Genomic DNA, 7,063 nt, shown 5'->3' with positions numbered 1-7,063 from the left:
GAATTTGAGGATAGATAGTGATTCTGTGATGTCTGTGATTGTCACTCTGTGTTTGAACTGGCAACCTGCCTAAGTTGGATAAAGCAATATAGAAGATAATAATGTCTTATTAAAACAGTTAGTTCGTACAAAACCATATTCTCTTATTACACACATTTTTTTTTAAAAGTCTGTAGTTTTTTATGTCTTGTAGTAAAAGTGTCAAGGAAGTGGAAAAGGAAATGGCCGATTTTGTAATAAGAACATCAACATAAATGATAATACTCAGTTAAATATACTCAATTCAGTCCCACTGCAACAGTGCAACATCAGGATAAACTGTATGTTTCACTGTTGATCCGTTAAAGACAATAGCATGCTTTTAAATTAAATGATAACACCAACAGTTATTGACAAGTTTGTCTACATTTATCAATGATTCAAGCGGTCTGATCCTCCCAGTTCTGCAAATAATGGCAATAGATTATTTTCTGACACAAGTAGTCATAATGTTTTATGGTGATGACTGTTTTGAGGTCAAATGCTTCCACTCTTTTTTTATTTGTCACTCTCTCCCTGGCTGTAATTCCATTAGCAGCCCCTCGCAGTCATAGTGAAGTATAGATTTCCTGGAGTACGACTGGAGGAAGCTGAAGAGAGGTTTACTTTGCTCCGACCGTTGACACTTCGCTTGAGCTGACACGTTTCATCATATCACCAAACAAGCTGCTGCTCACAGCATGTGGTTAACCTATATCAACTGCCACAGCTCGCCCTGATATACATTAAGCCTTACACAGGTCACGGCAATCAAAACAGTCCTCACAGGGGTCAACGCACTCCATTCCGCTCAGTGTTACTTTTGTTTAACCTTGAGGGGTTGTGTGCTTTTTCTGCATCCCTTCAGGGAGACTCGCAGATTCCTGCATAGCCTTGTACACCGGCCGAGTTGCCTTTTTTTTTTTCCTTTCCCCGGATAAGGGCCTCTCCGCTTCTCCAGCAGCTCTACAAGCGGGTGTGTTAACATGTGTCCCTGTAGTGGGCCGACGCGCCGGCCAGAAAGTGATAATTATTCATTAGTATTCATTAGTGTGAGGTGCTGGCCGGTGCGGGGCTCATGTTGAATCAGTGTTCTGACGAGGCCTCGGCCCGGCGCGGGTCAGTGCAGAGCCAGTAATTAGGCCCACCAGTCAGCAGGCATTTTCCTAAACACAACACGTTTGCTTGAGAGAGAGAAGATGCAACCGCCAGGAGAAACGCTGTAGGAAGAGATAGAAAAAAGGAGGGAGGTCGGGAGAAGCTGTATTTTATTATACATTTTTTTTTTCAAAAAGAAGCCAGCCTTGGCCTCTGTGCTTCTCTGCCTGGGTGGTGTTGAGTACCTTAACCTTTGCCCGTCACTCACTCCCTCAGTCGTAAAAGTGTGAGATAACAGTGGGTATCTAATCTATTTGCGTTGTGCTTTTTCCTGAATTTTGTTTTTGTTTCTACATTTGAATTCCTTTTTTGAGTTAAAATTCTGTTTTTGTCTTTTATAAGCTTCCAATTGCTTCTTTTATAGCGAATATGTTCATGGTTTTGTTTTATTCTTACATGTCTGCCTTTGTCGCTTACGTTTATTTATGGGTCTTTGCTTGTCATGTGGTTGATAATAGCAGCAGTTATTATCACTTACAGATATAATTGTGTAACGGTTAACATGATAGAGTGGAAGCCTCCGAGGAATGCTGTTAGTGTTGTAATTGCGACCGAGGCCTAACTGAATTAATCTAATCGGAAGATAATCACACTGGCTGCAACAAAGCTGGACCAGATTCATCAACCTGCTTCCTGCCCCTGTGAGCCATTAAAAGAAGAGATCTGCTCGCCTGGTAGGGTTAAAGTCACCCAGCGCAGCTCAAAGCTGGCTGTGCCACAGCTGTCAGTACACATCTGACACAGAAAAGGGGGCTCTGACATTGACTGACAGCAATTGAGAAAACAAGAGGTCAAGTGTTGAGCTGTTGTGGGGCAGTAGAGAGGAATGCACAAACCCCCAGATCCAAATCCCTGCGGAGGAGAGCAGATGCACTGAGATGATATCTCATCCTGTCAACAAATAATGTCAGTTTACCTTGAATTAAAACAAGGAGCTCGGGACACAGGCTCTCTCTTCTTTCCATCTTGTTATGCTTGTTGCCATTCACTTGTGCAGGAGCATGGATGCACTTGGGTTGCAGAGAGGGAGTACTTCACACAGCCTTGCTGTATTCTGACATGATTCCAGATTAGACAAATTCCCTAAACTACAAGCGTACGAAATGACACCCTCCTCGTTCTTGACACCCTCCCACCCTCTCTTGTGCACTCCTCCTTTTTTCCTCTCCACTTGGTCTCCGACGTGCACATTTTTCTCCTTCAGATTTATGACATTGGCATGTAGGTGCACTTGACAGCTCTCAGATTGGCGCTGAAGAGGAGGGAGATCCCAAAGTGATACGGGTTACCAGGGTAAATCTATCAGGGGCCTGTCCAGGAGGAGAAGGAGGAGGAAGAAGAGGGGGAGAGGGATGAAGAGGGTGTGTGCAGGGGGTGGGGTGGGGGGGAGCTAAGGGAGAGCAAAGTGAGGAAGGGCAGAGAAGAGTGAGGGAGAGAGAGGCTTGGTGGGGCCCCGCTGAGCACATAAGCTTCCATGCTGAGCACAACCGTGGCTGGCTGACAGTTGTGCTCAGCCTTCACTGTAATAATGAATAAAAGGAAACTCCCTGCAGATTACACATCTTCCGTGTTTTGACATTGACCTTAATACATAATTTAACCACAAAGCCTGAAGAGTGTGTAACGAGATAAGAGAGGACCAGAGGATAGAAAAAAGATGCCTGGGCTAACACATACAGGCCAAAAAAAAAAAAAAAAGCTCAGCTGTAATGGCTCTAATATGATCTAGCCTGCGAGGATCAGTAGTTTTTTGAAATTTTTATTTTATTTTATAAACAAGATGGGCAAATTTTGGGGAGAAGGCTGGAAGACAGGAGGCAGCAGAAAAGGAAAATTATGTGTGTGTGTGTGGTGTGAGTGAAAAATGCAGTGATTTTCCTGCTTATCGAATTCCCTGTGGGGAGGAGAAGGTAGTGCTGCTAAACCTCAATAGAATAGTAATGTGCCAACTCTGGCTGCTGTGTGTGTGTGTGTGTGTGTGTGTGTGTGTGTGTGTGTGTGTGTGTGTGTGTGTGTGTGTGTGTGTGTGTGTGTGTGTGGGTGTGTGTGTGTGTGTGCGCACGCTCCACTCTCCCTCCTCATTTTTATGCCACAGTGTGTGCAACAGTGGACCGACTGAGTGTGATATCTGAAAAGGGTATTTGTCACTGTCAGTGTCACTTCTTGGTGTGCGTGTGTGTGTCGCAGTGTGCTACTGTATTTTGCTCAGGGCGTGTTGGTGTTGTGATGTGTTGAGCGACGATTCAGAGCAGTGTTTGCTGAGCCAGCAGTCTCTGCCACAGGTTATGTCACTCCAGCTGAGGTCACCATGTCACAGACTGTCAGGAAATGCTTTTTCAAAGCCAAATTCCCCAGGGAGACACAGAGTGACTGGCACAGCGTTTAGTCCAGCATATCCATTACATCTCTAAATACCTCTAGAATAAGTGTTAAGCAACGCTATTTTGACCTTGTGAAAACACAGTTATTTGTCTATTTATTTCACCTACTTGGGTTTTTTTTTCCTATTTCTTTATCTAGTGGGAAATGTTGCTGCACATGATTCATATATTGGCAATCATTACCACCTAATTAAGGAAATAATTACGTCACTGGTGACTTGCTTGTGAAACACAGATGTATGTATTAAATATGAATTAGAGAGGCCGTATATGCCCCCGCCTCCTTTTGCCCTTACATCCTCTTAATTCCTCTCAAACCCTTTCGTCTTTGGGCTCTACAAAGACAGACTGTTCTGTAATTGAAGCAGCATGTCAAAGCCGTCTTCCTGTCTGCATGTAACCCTCTGATTCGCACTCTTCTCATTAGTGTCATAATTACCTCTGGTTGAAAAGCAAAGGCCTGAGCGAGCTCCTTGGCGAGTGTTAAGGTGATACCATGCGCCTGTGGCACACTCGGTATGGGGTAGAACCTGACCTCCAATCCAGTAGGGGGTGGTGGAGATGTACTGAACCCAGCCTGCATGGTGTCCACTACACATTAGATCTTTTTAAAGACTTCATGCTGCTTTGCCTGGTAACAAGCTGTTGTGAAGAGAAAAGTGATTGGATAATAAGTGAAACATGAAAAACTGCTGGCTGGAGTGGACAAGCTGCGTTTCTTTTTCCAAGGTTTCTGTTTCTATCGGCCATCGTTTTATAAATACATCTTCTTTTCTCCGCTTTGGGAGTCCACGATGATTCACGCACCTGTCGTCCTGTCCTTAGGCCTTGGCCTGAGTCTGTGTCTCTGGCTCTTCAGGGGATTAGCTTGGCTACAGCCTAACCAGCCCTGAACTGCTTCCAAAGTGGTCCAGCTGGGTTGGTGGACATCCTCTGTGTGTGTGTGTGTGTGTGTGTGTGTGTGTGTGTGTGTGTGTGTGTGTGTGTGTGTGTGTGTGTGTGTGTGTGTGTGTGTGTGTGTGGACTTGTGCCATCATGGGTCCGTTACCATACAGAGCCACAGCAGCCATGACTGTAGTGGCACTAGTACTTTGGTGCTTTGCCATAAGGCTTCCCTCCAAGGACTGTGTCAAGACAGAGGGAGTCTATGTCCGGATGTGTGTGTGTGTGTGTGTGTGTGTGTGTGTGTATACGTGTGGGTGATGCAGGGCGGTGCTCTACTTCTGCAGCAGTAATCTAATGAGCCTGTAAACACACTCATTTGACATCATTAATTGGAGAGAGATCAGAGATCCAAGAGGGTGTGTGTGTGTGTGTGAGAGTGTATGTGTTTGTGTGAATGCATGCGTGTGTGTGTGTGTCTGTGGTAGCGGTTGGAGGGTTCTCCCATCAGAGAGGGTTCTCCCAGATCAAAGATTTAGAGTATAAAATCCCTGATTATGCGACAGAGAGACACATTAGAGGCAGTTTTCTGCCAAGCTGAGAGAGCAGCAGAGGGTTTGGTCAGTGCCAACAGCAGGCCTTGATTTCTGCAAGAAAAGCACTGAAGGAGTGTACACAAAACGCCCTATGTTATGTCAATTTGAACAATGAGTGGACAAATCAAGAGTGGGAAGACATTGAGTTTGCCAAGTCCCTGTTTATTGATTATGAAGTATTGTAGCAATTTTAAACACATAAAGCCATATCCTGGAAGCGCCTGGGTCTGCTGACACTTTTGAAAAAAAGTTTCAGTCCTCTTTGTAACTGTCACAGAGTGTGATCCATTAGTGTTAATTGTGCTGCCATACCGTTTCAGTCACATTTGTCAGCTGGATCTAAGCTGAGGGAAACAGAGGTGCAGTGCTCGAGTTGCTTGCTGGTAGTGCTCTGCTCCGAGTGTAACCCAGTCCAGTCCTTAATGATCTATCTGTCTACCACCCGCACAATGGCCCACACCGCTGCTCGCTTTCATTTACAGAGTGCCAGTCTCTGAACTACCCTCATCAACCCTTTGTTCCTGGCTGTTTCATGTTTTTGGGGGAGACTTGAATGGCGTAGCTGTGTATGGGATACTTTTGAGCAAGTGGTTTAGAAAGACAGCCAGAGCAGGAATTTTCCAGTGCAATACATTATGAAGATTTCACTTTCTGCCTTTGATTCTGCACTGACAGTTATCCTTCAGCCCTCCTTTAAAGTCCCACTTTCAATCCCTAATGGCTGTCATGTCGCTGCGCTCTCTGGACTCTTACTCAAAGTGTCATTGGCATAATGGTCGGCAGCCGTTGGCCTCTTTTGATCATCCATGCTGTGTGCAAGAGCAACTGGAGCTGAAACAGTGAGGTGTATGAGGTGTGTGTGTGTGTGTGTGTGTGTGTGTGTGTGTGTGTGTGTGTGTGTGTGTGTGTGTGTGTGTGTGTGTGTGTGTGTGTGTGTGTGTGTGTGTGTGTGTGTGTGTGTGCGCACTGCTTGCGCCTCTGCTCAGTTGCCACTCCCAGGCAGAGCTCCACGACCGGAAATCTAAAATTCACTTTCAAATAGTTTTCCTCCTGTTCTTGGTGCCTAATAGCCAAGCAGTGGAAAGTGTGTGTGTGTGTGGATGTGGATATATGTGCATGCGCGCGCATGTGTATACTCATTAAAGGGATAGCACAGGTTTTTCTACTGTATCAGCATCTCAGGTTCAGCCCAGTTTGGCACTCCCTCAATGGGTGACCACATTCCAACAAAGGAACAAGGAGCTGTTAGGGAGTGTGTGTGTGTGTGTGTGTGTGTGCGTGTGTGTGTGTGTCTGTGTGTGTGTGTCTGTGTGTGTGTGGTGGTGATGATGATGATTCTGATGATGAGGATGATGAGTAGAGGACTTGGCCAGAACCAAGCTCATTTTCAAACACCTTGGGCCTCCGTTCACATGTATCAGCCCAGTCCAAGATAAATTCCCACTAACCAAGCCAGAAAGAACACATCTAAGCCAGCTGATCTGGGCCAGAAATCATCAACGAGAGCTCTGATACAGTCCAAGAGAGACATGCTTGGAATAGACCAAATGATATTGTGTTCAAACATCCTGGGCTGAAAGCCTTTGTGTGCAGATCCAAGTATGTAACACTTCCAGGACCATTGTACTCTCATTTTCTGCCTGCTTCACCTGCTTCCCCCGCAGCAGCTTAGGCCTGCTTCCAGGTGTTCGCCACGCTCAGGCCAGAGCCCGGGGCACCATTGATGCCCAGACAAAAAGAGTGGCCGCGGGCCTGCTGCATATCAGTGTGTGTGTGGTGGAAATTCAACAGATATCCTGCTTTGATAGGTTTACTCACATTATTGTTAATCAATTTGACCAAAGGGACATACAATACGTAGATTACACACAGGAAAGTGGTATATTCTTCTGTAGTACTGCTCTTCTTTTACTTGTAAGGCTTTCATTTGATCTTTTTTTTTTTGTTTTCTTTGTGAATCTGCTTTTCGCCCCCATTATGTTTGCACTATTCCATTCCAGTCTTTCCTAATATCCTATGATAATACTA

Source organism: Lipophrys pholis, assembly GCF_963383615.2.
Source record: "Lipophrys pholis genome assembly, chromosome: 13".
NCBI classification, from domain to species: domain Eukaryota; kingdom Metazoa; phylum Chordata; class Actinopteri; order Blenniiformes; family Blenniidae; genus Lipophrys; species Lipophrys pholis.
This window is presented reverse-complemented; position numbering follows the sequence as displayed.